Genomic DNA, 15,608 nt, shown 5'->3' with positions numbered 1-15,608 from the left:
GGATAATGAACTGCAGCGTGGGCGAGATGCTTCATCGATTGCCACAAGAGTGTGTGTGTGTGTGTGTGTGTGTGTGTGTGTGTGTGTGTGTGTGTGTGTGTGTGTGTGTGTGTGTGTGTGTGTGTTGGAAAGTTTGAGCGATCGAGAGAGATAGATAAAGAGAGAATCTGTGTGTGAAAGAGAGTTGAAACAAAAGGGAGCTAAAGCGAGACAGATTAGCCAAGAGATAGAGCGAGATGAAGAATGTCACAGCGAATGAAAGTGGCCTATTACAAACACTGCTGCACACCAAAGACCTCGATGTGTGGGCAGAAAAAAACACACACACACACAAACACACAGACAGACAGACACACACACACACACACACACACACACACACACAAACAGAAAACAAACGATCATTGAGCTCAATGCACACAATAGATTAGAACCTTGTGAATATGGATTATGTGCACGCATACGTGAGATTCACAAAATGTCATCTCAAAGCTTGATCTGTCCAATTCATCTCGCCATAAAAGGGAACAGTGCAGCAGATGTGGAGTTTTGTCTGTTGCAAGCTTGTGTAGATGGCCATTAACAAACACAGAGAGATGGAGCTGATTTTCTCCTCCCAAGGGATTTTGGCTGTAGTAGATTGTGGATGCATTTCATTTCTGGAATGGGGGATTTCAGGAGGATCTGTGTTCTTATGTGTGCGCGTGTGTAGACTAGAATCCCAGATACGGTGGCAGTGCATGGCAGAGCTCTGGCTGTGTAGAATGGGCTGATTCTGACCTTATTTAAGGTTCAGTGCTAAGCTGATTCCATCCTGTCTGACTGGAGCTGTGAATGTGGGGGGAGGCTCATTCTCTCATACGGCCCCGAGTCATCCTCAGCCTCACACTTTCACTGCTTATCAACAGAGGAAGAGGCGCTTTCACGCGGGGTCTCCTTTCACTGAAGTGACACGCTATAAGCTATCACCAGCAGGATACCAGGACATTTGTTTTCTGCTTTCTTTTTGTTTACAATAATAAGTACTTCAATTCATGTTATCTATTTTAGCTGTATCTTAAATTGCTTTACTGTGTGTGTGTGTGTGTGTGTGTGTGTGTGTTTGTTGACAGCAACGTGTGCTCTGCATGTGTTGTCCATGTCAGCTTTCAAAGAGACAAGTGCCCGATAGAGACGGGTAATTTCAAGCCTACTGTGAAAGTGTTGTCTAACAGCAGAGCAGCATGTGCAGTCAGTTTGGTTCAGGCTGCCTGCAGGGTTTTGATAGGACGTGCTAGGAGTGGTAAGCCTTATGGTATCAAACAGGGCTAGAAGTATGGATGGCACCCACCTTAGGGGAGTTGTCCTATTTGATCAAGTATTTACATAGTCTGCATCAACACGACAATCCAATACAAATCTGTACTGCCTTCGGTGAAGGATGTTGCCTGTGTCTACACGTGCAGCTATGAGCTGCCTCTTCTCAGCGCTTAGCAACAAGTCTGTTGCCAGCCTTAACAAAAAAGAAAACAGCAGATCTACAGTTTGCTTTCATCTCTGTTGTTTACGATGGCACTGCAGGATGAGAAGCTTTATACATGTTGAACCTTAAAACCCAGACTAAATTTCACGAAGGTAGATTTCAACCCAGTGGTTCTATTTTTTGAATGATAAATCAAAAGCGGATCACATGGATGGATAGTCAAACTGGTAGAGGGTATTATCAGCAATGCATTAATTAAGCAAGGCATTATTAATTCAGAATGAACTTAGAATAATATTATTACCAGAGTCAAAGACACATCAAAGACACAAACCCCTCTGTGAAGGGTGCGGCTGGGGCCATTGAACTCTCTCATGGCATTAACATGTGAATGTGCATCTGACGTTTTTTGGCAAATCACCAGGTCTCTGCGGAGTAGGCTCCTGTTTATTTACCAGTACATTAAAGGGACAGCCTTCAGAATGTCAACATGGCAGTGGGCAGAAATGCAAGCACCTGGGTACACAGAGGTGTATGGCATATTTCTTTTGTTTGGTTGAATTTTGTGTTCTTTTATGTGAAACAGAAATGACGAGAAGAATGCTCTGCACCAACGGAACTGTGTGAAGTGCTTTAGCTTGTCCAGTGACCTTTGGTGGAAAACGAACTGAGGCCGTTGTTGGATATCTTGTTAACTTGGCCCTTTGAGTTGATGTGAAATACGATGCAGGGCGGCTCAGGCTCTTATCCCGCTGAAAGGCTCTGCTGTGGGTGGTATATCGGCTTCTCAAAAGAATACATGTGCTTTGAATGGTGTGGCACTTATCCCTGTCTCTCTCTCCTACTCTTTCTCTCTCTCTATCCTTCCTTCTCTTTCTCTCTGCCTCTCTTTCTTTTTTACCCCCTCTCTTTCTTTCACCCTTGCTCTTCCCTCTTTATTTGTTCTCCCCTCTCCTGCTCTTCCTCCCCCACATCTCTTCCTCTCTCTTTCTCTCTGTTTCAACCTCTTCCTCTCCCTCTCTCCCCCCCCTCTCTCTCCTTCTCCCTCTCTCTCTCTCTCTCCCTCTCTCTATCTCTATCTCTCTCTCTCTGTCTCTCTGGGCGTGTGACTCCCCCACACCACCATGGAAACGGAGGCGATCACTCCTGCCTGGGAGATGTTGCCGTGAGGGGAGTAGGGGTGGGCCCAGACCACTATTTAAGACTGACAAAAAGCTGAGGGGTCGGGCTGACCCCCATGTCCTCACTTTCAGCTCCCGGCGAAAAACTCATGTAAATTTCTCCTTAAGCGCTGGATAATTGTTTTCACTTTTATCCGAGTCTGAGCCATATTCAAGCTGCCATGTCAAGGGTGTGTGTATGGACGGGGGGTGGGGTGTCTCAAATTGCAAGATGTGGTTCTTAAACTGAGCCAACAAATCCCTGCTGAGGCATAGTGTTAATGTGAAGACATGCGTTTGATTGGTTATATTGATAAGTGCTCCCATACTCCCACTCAAATTAACCTATATTCAGCCCCAGTGAAGCCCTCAGAGCAAGTGAAACAGAGGCAAGTTAAAACAGTTATATTGAATACTGGCTTTACTAAACTAAAATGACTAAACTTAAGCCTGTGACAAGTGTGCTGTTGGAATGTGTTTTTTACTAGGGTCCTCTTACATGAACTCAGTTATGCGTTTGGACTCAATAATGGGCTCAAGCAAACAGCCATGCTCAATGCATTAGCAGAACATTGATTGTTCAGCCAAATCAAAAGAGAGAATGCTTTTGAAGAGACATCTGGCAGAGAAAAGAGAACTATGAATGATCACCCTTTAAAAAGATACTGCTAAGTGTGTGCACAAAGCTGTATCTAGTTTGTGGACCTTGACAACAGAAAAACAATCACCCCTCCATCGCTAACCCTGCTTAGTTGGTTTTCATGGGCAACAGTAAAGTATTTCAGGAGTTATGCCCCCATCGCCACCTACTCCAACGCCCTTGAGAGAATTCAATCTCTCTCTTTCACTCTCAGCATTGCACCCCCCATTCAACTCTTTGAATAGAGAACCCCATCAGAGTCTCTCTTTCTGCCTCTCTCTCTGCCACACACACACACACACACAACCACGCACGCACACACAAACTCACACACACACACACACACACACACACACACTCTCTCTCTAATGTGTCAGTATCATATAGAGGGGCCTTGTGGATCTCAGCCTGAACTTTGTTGCAGTAGGAAAGTTGCCATTGAAGTATGTGGCTTTCATGGCCGCCCGCACAAAGCCCACAGAGGGTGGCTGTCCCGGCGCAGTGTGTGTGTGCGCAGTGTGTGTCTGAGATTGGAATGGGCCGTCGGGGAGCACCTAGTGTGTCAACTGAACAGAGCCACTGTGCTGAAAATAATGGCCATTAGACCTGGTCAATCACGCCCCTCGCCCCCTCTATGAAATATGGGCCGCTCCATTCCTTTCACATTACAATCCGTACCTCATAACAATCACTCATCACCGGGATTACTCATTCTGGCCATTGTTTGGGAACGTCTGACCAATAATCAGCTTTGGTGAAGCTAGATGAGGCGTGGAGATGTATGCATGCATTAGATTAATAAAGACCTTGGTACACGTCACGGTGCGATAGGATCCTCTGCATTAGTGGTCAGTTGCTGTCAAAGATGAGCAATGGGGCCTTCAGGGTTCTGCGAGTCCCGCGGTGTTCTCACAAGCTCACGAGCACATGTTCTGGTTCCACAGGGACTCAATGGCATGAAGCGGCATGCAACACTGGCCATGTAATGAAGTCATTGAGCGTGTTCGCTCTGCGCACTGGCCATTGCGGTGCACTCAGTGGTCTGTGGCTTGTGCTTTCAGCCCAGCAGAGCGCTATCTAGCTGCTCCAGAGGTGCAAAACCCAAAAGGGAAACGGAAATCTGGGAGAAATAAAAAAAAAGAAAACAAAAGTTATAGGAGGCTAGTAGATCTCAGCTCAAATCATTGTCTTGGCCGATGGACAATGTGCATTGAGGGAGATTATGTTACATTTTCTGTGCTTTTGTGTAAAGGGTGTATTATTCCAGGCAAGTCAGAGAGAATAGTGACACTTTCAAAGGGGGAGCTCTGGCCATTGTTGTGCGGTGCAACCATAGCTAACGGACGTCAAAGGGCTTTTTCACATCAGTCTTTTCTAATGGTGGCAATAATACCAGCTAGAAAGTCAGCAATAAACAAACTTCCTGTCCAGCGTATCAGCTGGATTGAATTCCGTGGGCCATCTGTTGAGTGGGTTACTGAAGGTGGGTTACCGCTCTGTTGGAGACTACTGTAGTGGTGGGTGTGTGGGAACGGAAGTCTTCTTAATGCTTATGCCTGAGGCACAGTGTTTGAACATATCCACAGTGTTTGAAACGTACTTCCGACTGCAGACCGGACCTGTCTACTAGCACAGCTGGGTATGAGTGTAAGTCAAAGTCCCACTGAAATTTGCAACTAGATTGCATTCAATCTACCAGTATTCCATTGGGTTATACTGCTTGTGCATTTCAGAGAATTGTGCCATGTGAACAGTTGAGAAATTATTCTATGACACTTTCACTTTCATGGTTTGTTGTTGTTTTGTTTTGCGTTGGGGAGAAAGAGTGACAAACAAACAACAACAAAAAACACACATAACCATGATGCTGGAAAATGTAGGGTGTCTACCCCTGCACACATGATATCAGGAAATGTTTAACCCTTATTGTCCAGAGACAATAGGTTGTTTTAATCTCGCTGTGAGAGGGGAGCTCAGAGGGAGGGTCTGGGTGGAGCGGCCTGACTGGGTGTTTGTATGCCTGAATGAAACGACTACCCCGTCAAACTGTCACAGGGCAGCGCGAATCACATCGTTAACTCCACAAAGTTAGATACCTTACGGGTCGTAAACATGTGGACCTAAAAACCTGGCTTAAACAAATTCTTGGATACTTGGATACTGTTACGCTGCTTGCAACGAAATCCGGTAAGTGTTGTTATAAACGTTAAACATCGCAGTGTAGTTTGTAATTCCTGTAGTCTGCTGTTTTGATGAAAGTTGGTTAAATGCCCTGTTCTGGCAGGTGCACGCGCAAGCCGCTCGAGTCGTCTCTCTCTTCTGCCAAGAGGTCATGAGTTGCGTTCTTTAAGCGTCTCCTGCAAGTAAGGGTGATCTTATCAGAGAAGGCTATTACTCGTCTCGGGTCTACTTAATTAGTTTATATTTTATGATGCGTTTCTGCTTTAATTGCTGATCTTAGTCCCGGCTCAGTTCATTAATTGATATGCTTTAGTTGAAACTAATTAACATATATGTCTATTCTTCCATTAATGAGCGGGTGTTTTTTTATCTCTCTGGAATGGTCTTTGAAGCCAAATGTTCTCTTATTTCACATGCGTGTACAGTTATCGCAGGACCCCTTTTAAATGTAGCCTACTATAATACGCGCCTGTTTCATCCGATTTAAATTAATCTGTATCGTAATATCCAGCATGTCATTGATGTGTTTTGTATTGAATTGTGCAGTATGGTTAAATGTGGACTCTCTGGTGCAGTCCGGTAATATGATGAAGTCTGTAAACGTGAGAACATTTAAAAATCATTATATTCTGATAATTCCATGGGGAGGCTGAGTCCATGCACACACTTCATAAAAAAATGTAGCCCCGTACGTGTGGCAACTCCGCATGCGGATAGAGACTCCGACCTCCACCAGCATCTCTGTCTGACTTATTGCCATGGTAGCAACTGGGGGCTTAGCCCAGTAGTTTGGTCCCCTTGAGAAAATTGGGCATTGGAGGCTTAGCAAGAGAAACAGCTGTTGCTAACAACCGCACGGATTGCGCGTTTACCTCTAATGAGGGATTTCATGAGAGAGAGCTGGCACTCAGAAAATACATCACTCATAGCGTTACATACTCAGGTATATGTGTGGGGTGGTGCATACAATTTACCGTTGCCTGCAACCTAATGGCAACATTTTCACAGAGAGTTTACAGTGAGAAGATGGCATGCAACCTATACATTAACCACCAAATGAATGAAAGCTTTATGACCTTCTTCAGCATAAATCATTTATACATGTATATTCTCTCCTGAGTCTCAACCCATCCATTACTATGCACTCCATGGCTGGACTTTGATAACAGGTTTTCAAATAAAAAGAGCCACATCGTGTGCACCCATTGCTGCTTTATGTTGCAAGAACACCTGCCCTTTTCTATAAAAGCAAGTAAAGCTTTGTTAAACTCAGGTTAATACTATAGGAAAATCCCTACCAGCGAAGATAGAGAGATAGAGAAGATAGAGAGAGACGGCAAGTTCGGAGCCCTGCCTTTTATTTAACACGAGTCGAATTTGATAGCTCCATTTCATCGTGTTTTACTCTCGTGAAATCGTCGTGTTGATCTCTTTAGCTGTGGCCTCGGGCAACTAATTGGATGTCTGCCATGAAAGGTGGACTTGTGGTAAGGGGATAAAATGTCTGACTTGTAGCCTCTCTGCTTCACCCAACACAGAGAGCAGCTGATGCCATTTTGCTCAGCAACACAAGGGCTGCATGCTGATAATTGTTGCAGATAAAGAGTGTGTAAATCTAAGTATCCATGCTGTTAATGTGGTTTGTAATGTATGGCTTGTAGCTCCCAGATGAAACTCGCAGATATTGATGCTTGGACATGTTTGAAATTGCAATATAACTTTACGCTTTGTTTTTAATGATAGAGGGAGGAAAGGACCTCTTGCTCAGGTGTTGAATTGGTTGAGTTTATCTGAGGCTTTTCCCTTCTCTTATTTAGGCTGTTCCCTGAGGTTGGTAAGCCTTGCTGGAAGCACAAAAGATTGGCTACTTCAATCATTTCTTGCATCGATTTCACCTGGTGTCTCTGTGTGTATGGTGACACAGCCATTTTAGCGGGGGAGCCTGTGAAAGCAGCAGTGAACAGCTTTTACTGATGTAGCAGGTTTTCCCTTGTAGACAAGCCTATTCCCACAGGAGACCTCACACACACACACACACACACGCGCACACACACACATGCACACACGCACGCACGCACACACACACACACACACACACACACACACACACACACACACACACACACACACACACACACACACACACACACACACACACACACACACACACACACACACACACACACACACACACACACACACACACACACAAACACCTTTTCCACACATTTTTTCTACCGTAGATTGCCTCAATGCCTGGTATGTCAGGTTGAATTACTGGTCCATGTATCAAAAGCATTCTTTGGTCAGTTTTTCCTCGCTCACTGTATGTCAGTGCCTGATTAAAGTGCCATGGATAGTGGTTTAGCATAGATTATACAGCTTGAAATATGGATCGTGTGGAAATTCCCTGATGGAATGGATGGTATCTGAATAGTTGAGAGGGGGGCTTTTGACAGGGGATTTGCCTGAATCAGAGCAAAGTCACTATGCATGCAGAACGTACCTCATGCAGCATCCTGAAGCGTTACGTTCATCATAAGAAACAAATGTCAATGCCATGGCAAAAACACGTTGTACGTGTTCGTGAATTTCAGGGTTCATTTATTCCTTGTGTACCCCTGATAGTTGTCGTTGATTGTTATGAGAGCTGGAATGGAATATCACACAGCTCACTTATGCTTTTTTATACAAACCAAAGAGAAGCACTTGGTATCATTCACCAAAAACCTCCTACAACATCTAATGGTTTTGTCCCAGAACAACCCAATTTTAACAATGCTGAAGTCACAAGTGTTTGATCATAGTGCATAGTCATCTCATAGGATTTCTATATAAAATCACTTCAAAGTCATGTATTTCAATGTGTCTTAAAAACGTAAATTTAAAAACAGTACCCTATCCCTCGACTATTTTAATTGTTGATGTCGTACTATCTCTACTGTGCTTCATTGTCTCTATGTTATAACAAAACGTATCTAAATCTTACCTCTGTGCTGTTGTGTTTGTGTTTTAGGTAGCCGTGTCCAGCTCAGAGGTCAAGTGGAGGACAAGCAGTGGAAGACAGGCGTGGAAACTAGATCTTCTCCTGAGGTAAGCTAGTGGATCAGTGTTGCTGACTGACCTCTAAACCGGTTCGCCTTGGAGCCACTATAGCATAGCCTACGATGGGGATTTTCATACATCAGGTGTATGAAAGCAATCAAGCTTGCTTTTACAATAGTTCTCCATTTTTGGTCTTCAAGTCATTCAGTTCAAGCATGTAAAAAGGCATGTTGAGTCTGGATGAAAACCACTCTTTTCTAAGAATTTTTTTAGTGGGTTACCATTCCCCATGACATTAGCACAGAACGTAATTGGAATGGAATTTACAAAACTTCCCTCTGTGATTTCACGCATGAAGAATTAATACTTTCACATGAGAATAAATTCCTAGTTACTAGTTTTTAATTTTCATTTCACTGAGCCTGTGTGTTCTGTACAATGTTTTGGCGTTCACATAGTTGTGAATTTGTAAAGATATTCCAATGATATGATAAACAGTATGTCCATTTTCATCTGATGAGATGTGTGTGAGACTGACAGTGTGTGAGACTGACACTTGGCCAAGACCACGGGACATAAGTCCATGGAGCAAAGTCCATCGTGTATGAGCTAAAGCTATCGTGTGGTGTGTGGGATCATTGCGCTGACCCACCCATGTTTGCACTTAGTAGCTTGCTCATGGTATTACATTTCCAAAATGATTTTGCCAAGTTATTTAGTTAGTTCATGAGTAACGGTCTTTGCTAATTGGCAGTTATCCGTCTTTGAAATTAGAGCACAAAAACGTGTAAATAATGCTTTTTTCAGAGGGTTTCCCAGGGCTGGATCGAAAAGTAGTAAAGCAAGTGATAGTCTCAGGACTATGAGACAGTAAACTCTTTTATCTCCCCCTCATGGTGGGCTCTGCGCATAGTGCTCAATACTGCTGTACAGACTGGCTGAGTCCACACTTTTGAGAGAAAAGGGAGAGAGAGATTGAAAGAGAGAGAGAGAGAGGGGGGAGACAAAAGAGAAAGAGAGAGGGATGGAGAGAAATGTTAGTGGGTAGGGTCTGCAGTCTGATGCGGCAGTTTAATAAACATTCAGGTGGAAAGGCTTTGTTCGGCCCCACATTCAGAGTTGGTCACAGTAGAACCGCCCCCAGGGTTGATGTTTACCTCAGGAGCCTTTTTTTTCAAAGGCTTTGTGTGTTTTCAGCTCAGTTGTGCGTTGAGGTTTTTGTATTTGTGTTTTGTTAATGATAGGGAGGTTGGCCCAGAGTTTCATGGGACAGTGATCCTACAAAGCTAGAGATAAAAGCATTAGTAAGATACATTAATTGATTTACTTATTCATTTACTTATAGAACAATTGGACTGTGTTAAATTTGGGGTGAAGGTGTGATGTTGAATTGGTATTGGAACTCTTTGTTGTTTACATTTTTCATTTTGACTGCTGATTTCATTCAGGCTTATTCTTAAAAGTGGATTTGCTCTAGTAAGGTCACATCACACTGGAGATTCCATTCAAAAATCAGTGAGTTGCAATGACTTGTTTTTAATGTTAGTAATTCTTTGTGGATTTACTAAACCTGAAAATAGACAACATTTCATACAGTGCCTCAATCACGCTTAGGCCCTCATGCACTCACTCAAAGTCATTTCCCCCACAATGTGATTTTAAGCTTGAAAGACTCCGTTCAGCCCACACCGAAAAATACAGCACACTCAAAGTCAGACTTCAATTTACATAATCAACACAAGGAGCCAGCAAATCCATATTGACCTTTTCCATGCTCTCTTGGCTGCTTGCTTTTTCTCTGTGAGCCCCTTAAGAGGGAAGTCTCGTTGATAAAGCATACGCCTGGAATACGCATGAGCGGGCGTGTAACCCAGCGAGTTCTATAGCGTAGCTTCCTTGCAGAGTGGATTAGCCGTAGTGGGCGCGGAGGCAGGTTGCTCTCGGCAGGTGAGAAGGCAATATGATTACCCCAGTATGTGTGGGATCAGCCATCACACGAACAAACACAAAGCTAGCAGATGGAACGTTAGCTTCATGCAGTCCCTTCTCACCCCCCCCCCCCCCCCCCCCCCTCAAAAAGGGTTAAGGCATGGTGAATGGATGGATAGATGGTGGCGAGGTTCTGCTGTGGCTTTGATATGGTCTCTCTCCTCTGAAGAGGCTAGGAGTGATGGAGGGGGAAAGCCACCCACCTCGATGGGGAAGCTGTGCCAGACGCCCCTCTCTGGGCTCCCAGGGCTGGCTGGTGGCTGGGCGGTACAGTTGGCTTTAATGAACAACCGAACAGATGGAGAGATGTGGCCAAGGGATGTCGGTTCACACTGAGAGTCTCATGTCTTTCCTTTCTTTCTTTCTTTCTTTCTTTCTCTCTTTCTCTCTCTCTTTCTCACTTTCCCTCACTCTCTCTCTCACACTCTCTTTCACAGCCTGCATCTTTCTCACAGTATCTTTTTACACTATAAGTCATCTGTCCACTAATATATCCAGCAGTCACTGTCCCTCATTGTGTCTTTATGCACATCCACAATCTCACAACCAAATGAAACAAGCCTTATGGGACTGTGAGAGGGACCATAACATCACGAGTAATCGCAACAAGTCTCGGAACAAATCCGATTTGGCAGCGTATTGACACATTCAACGGAATATATGGTCCACTTCTCAATTCACGGCCGCTCTCCGCTGTCTATTTGTAAACAGCGTGGAGAGGACTGGGGTGATTGATATGGTCATTACTCTCGAGTCACGGTTGAAGGCCAAGTTGGCTCTTTCAGTCTGAATTTTGATGGCGGTACGAAAGTCTCCTTGTCCACACCTGGATTTGCAGAGGAGCTCTCTGGAGCTGGATGCACTGAGGCGATGCCTGGAGCTGTCAGTCTCACACAGTGCAACAAATGAATGCATAGGTTCTTGTATGACATACCCAGTGCATAATGTATTTGCCATATGGTTTAAACTGATCAAATCTCTGATGAGCTAAAAGAAAGATAATTTAAGCTAAATGTATATGTCCCTTAATGCATCCTAATACATGAACAGCCTTTGAATTGGACTGTTTGCTTTTTTTCACACACGCTCCACTTGCACGAAGGGTTTGCGATGGCTGAGTGTGCCTTCTATCTCATGCTTGAATTGCTGGCTTTAAAATTATATTTGGGTTGGCCTGGCATACATTAAATTGAATACTAGGCCATGGAGTCGGTGTGCTGGCTGTCTCCATCCCTGCATGCCCTGTTGAACTCTCAGGCTGAACACTCAGGCTTTAGTAAGTGATTCTGACTAGTGCACGGCGGCTCGCCTTAGACTGAGGGTGCTAGATGACCCCATTCCCTGTCGCCGCGAAAACCCAAATCTGTCCAGCTGTGCTGCTGACCTCTATTATAGAGCATGGCTGGAAGATTATGGCATAGAGGCCATTATGGGTTGATGCCGCCATTAGCAAACATTTCAACGCTCTTCTGTATTTGCCATCCATTTGCTCATCACGCTAGTGTGCAAACATTTGTACAGTGCTGTAGGTTAGTGGAGTAAACAAAGCACACTGTGATTTTCGGACACTTGTGTTTAAGTGCTCAACTCTTTTGCACGACACATGTCAAGCCTACTTATGGTCTGGCTTTATTGAGATGAACATGTAGAATCTACATGTAATATTTTTTCATTTTGATGAATCAGGTTTGCACAAGGAAATTTAATAACAGTGTGAAACTACATAGACCATATTGTACTGTCATTGTATCATACAAACAATGACGCTTGGACGATGCACTGCATGCTGTGTTCCATTCCACTGGAGACCTTCATTAACTGAGCCCACACATTCACTAGAGAGCCTTCCAGTGAACTGTCAGTGAGCCATGTAGAGGGATAGGTAGGCGCACTAGTTAATGGACAGGCAATGATCAGTGAGCTGTGCAGAAGGGTCGGTAGGCCCACTAATTAATGGACTGACAGTTGTCAGTGAGCTCTGGCATTCGAGTTCTTTGTTCCACATCAGATATTTGACAGCTACTATGTGCTGAGAGGGTTGCAGTGTGTGTTGCCGTAGGAACAGCTTAACTGCTGACAGAATGCATCAAGTTAATGTAAGAAGACTGAAATGAGCTTGACTTATTATTATCACTTTATTATCATCTCTGTGCCTTCAGCTCATGTTCATTATCATCATTTGATCTACATCTAAATCTGATAACAATCACTAATCAATTTAAACCCTTGTTATTTTGAGGCTAATAAGATTTATTACTTCAAAGTAGTCTGGAAATTAGCCCCTAAGCAAACGGGGGTGAGATTCTGGAGTACGTGGAACTTTTTTGCAATTCAAATGATAGTTTACTCAGGTCTGTCTTGAAAGGATTGTTACTTTCTGTGGACTGTTTGTAGTGATTTGCATATGAACAGCAGAATTGTCATTCATGTAGTTGAGAAGTAAACAGGGCTTTGCTTAGGCAAATGTAATCGCAGATCATCCAAAAACAATTTCCTCATTTCGACGTTTTACTATCACTAGATTTACATGCTCAGTCCCACCTTGATGTCCACTGACACGTTTCAGATTATTGAAACCAAGATACATATAATAAGAATGAAGTATATACGTGTAAATCACAAATAGCATTGCCTGTTTTTAAACACATTGTTGTAAGGTCATCACAATTTCATTAAGCCTGGTGGTTACTCCTAAAGAAAGTTTAGTTTGAATCAGTCCAGAGAGTGGAAACAGCAGTGATGAGATGTTCATTTCAACAATCAGACCGTGTGGATTTACAAGTTGTAGAATTAAAGAACCTCTGGGGATCTTGAAGAACCTCAGGGGTTCTTGTTTTTCTCCTTGCCTGCATGCTGGCGGGATGATGCCACGAGGAGGTCAGGGCTGATCCCGTGCCCCGCCTTCCCTCGCGGCCCCTGCAACAAAAGCCCTGATTTGATTTTCTCACACTTTGAAAGACGCATTGTTTGTCGTCTCTCTGTGTAGAATTGGATGGCCGGTGCTTTTGGTGAGCAGTAAAGGGGAAATAATTAGTATTCACCTGCTGTGGCTGAATGGGGAAGGAAGGAGTGGAGTGCAGTGAGTTGCCCAGTTACATCGCAACTTCCTTGTGTGCAGTTTACTATTTTTCTGTGTGCACTACTTGTTTGTGTAGGCACCCATCCTACTGTGACCACAAGTCTTGTAGCATAAAGGGTCTTATCATTCTTCAAGGATCGTGATTTGCACATTTTAATCAAAATTATGTCAGCTCAGCTCATCTCAGATATTCACCCTATTGCAAAAAATTGAGGCAAAAAAGACACACGAACGGAAAAAAAAGAGACGTGCAAAAACTGTCACTTACTACCTACCCACCCACCTGCTCACGAGTAATACTATTACATTCCCGGGAACCCCCCCCCCCCCCCCCCCGCACTCGGCTCAGGCAGGGAACCTGATTTGTCCGTGGCCGACACAATGGAAACAAAGTGGAGCTGGGTGGAGGGCTAATGAGGAGTCCTCCCTTACAGTGTTACATATAGACCTGCTCTTGGCCGGACTAGAGCCTGCCCAGCACAATGGAGGGTTTTGAGGAGGAGCACGGCCCTCACGAAACCTCTCTGATTGCGTTTCCTGGGACCGGGGTGGTGTACTGTTCACTTGATTGTGGGCGAGTGGAGTGGGGTCTCGGGGCAGGCGGGCAGGGGGGCAGGGGGGGCAGGCAGTGGACCTCCTCCAATGCTACCTCCTTTTTGAAGAGCGCAGGTGGAGCTGTGAGACAGGGGGAGAAAGGCTTTTGTGTGTGAGGCCTGTGAATGCCGCGGTGCTGGGGACTTCACAACAAAACTGTGTCTACATGGCAGCCGCCTCCCCCACCCTCCACCTTACTCGCCCACTCCCCACCCCCCATCCACCCAATCTAGCCCACCCTCAAGGAAACGTTCTCACAGAACTTTCTCACAGAGATTGTTTTTTTGTGGAAGTAGTTGTTGAGGGGTTTGCCACATCATTCTCCAGTCCACTTGATGCACATTTTGGTCACGACAAGCTAAGGCGCTCAACAGGTGTAACATACAGGAAACTCAATAGCATCATTGAGCATAGTGGTTTTCATCAATGTGCTGTGATAGTAATTGACCACAAAATGATACAAACTGGACATACAAACTGCTTGTATCGCGACCTGACATTTGCCACCAATCATGAAAAGCTTTTCTCTGAAACCCATGTGACCGGCAGAGCCATGTGTGCCTGTGTGAGTGAGTCATCACTTTGAATTTTCCAGCTTTAAACGTGTGGCCCAGGTGCGGGCTCCTCTCTCGTGTCACTTGAGCGCTGTTTTTTCAGCAGGGACACCTGCGCCATGTCGCTTTCATTATGCAAAGAAGGAGGACAGCCTGCCACTTCCGATGGCTGATTTTGTGTGTCTTAATACATGCGGCCAAACTACTACTGCGATGTTGTGCATGTAACCTGTCCATCAGGCTTGGAAAGTGCCTAACCTATGTATCCAATATATTTTATCATTTGTTTAGCCAAATCGTGTTTCTTGCACATTTTTAATTGCACGACACAACCTTCATATCAGCAGCAATATTCTGTTGGTTGGGTGTCTAGTAATCCGTGCCTTTAGGAGGACGGTGCTCAGCATAAATTAATCTAATCAGCAGGCCGTACGCTGAAAAGTCTGTGCAAGTTTCTGTTTTTTCTTTTTGAGAGTCGTATTGTAGTCAGATGGGAATGAGGAAACTTCTGCAGCCGGGAGACTCACCGGCGGCACAATGGCGAGGCCAGATTGCCGAAAGGCCCAGTGCTGACCATCAGCACATCCCAAAGCCCGGGACACAATGGCCATTGATTTAGTGATGGTACTGGAGTGACCTGGCCAATGGAGTTGGATGACCTCACATGTTTGCATGGAAGGGCTTAGTGACAGATCAGATATTTTGACCGTGAGGTTAACTGTATGTCTCCTCTCAGGCAGCCAGGCATCCCTTACAATAACATCCTGATGCCAGGAGGGGGGGGGGGGGGGGGGGGGGAGAGAGAAGCCATTCAGAAACAAAGCATCCCATATCACTGTGATTCATACTCCCATTAGTACTTTAAGAGTTTAATTTAGGTCAAACCTAAAAAAAGTTTAAAACA

General features: G+C 44.6%; 1 protein-coding gene across 1 annotated transcript in view; it reads left to right on the top strand.

Annotated features, from left to right (window-relative positions):
* Positions 1–8,458: 8,458 nt before the first annotated feature.
* The window catches only part of nrcamb (neuronal cell adhesion molecule b), a 37,249-nt gene continuing 30,099 nt past the window's right edge, over positions 8,459–15,608 (top strand). The window contains exon 1 of the mRNA XM_080842037.1: positions 8,459–8,536. The gene's annotated coding sequence lies outside the window, so the exon portion shown is untranslated. The remainder of the gene's footprint in view (positions 8,537–15,608) is intronic.

Source organism: Sprattus sprattus (assembly GCF_963457725.1).
Source record: "Sprattus sprattus genome assembly, chromosome: 7".
Taxonomy (NCBI): Eukaryota; Metazoa; Chordata; class Actinopteri; order Clupeiformes; family Clupeidae; genus Sprattus; species Sprattus sprattus.
Note: the sequence above shows the minus strand (reverse complement) of the source record. Positions and strands in the feature narration are given on the sequence as shown.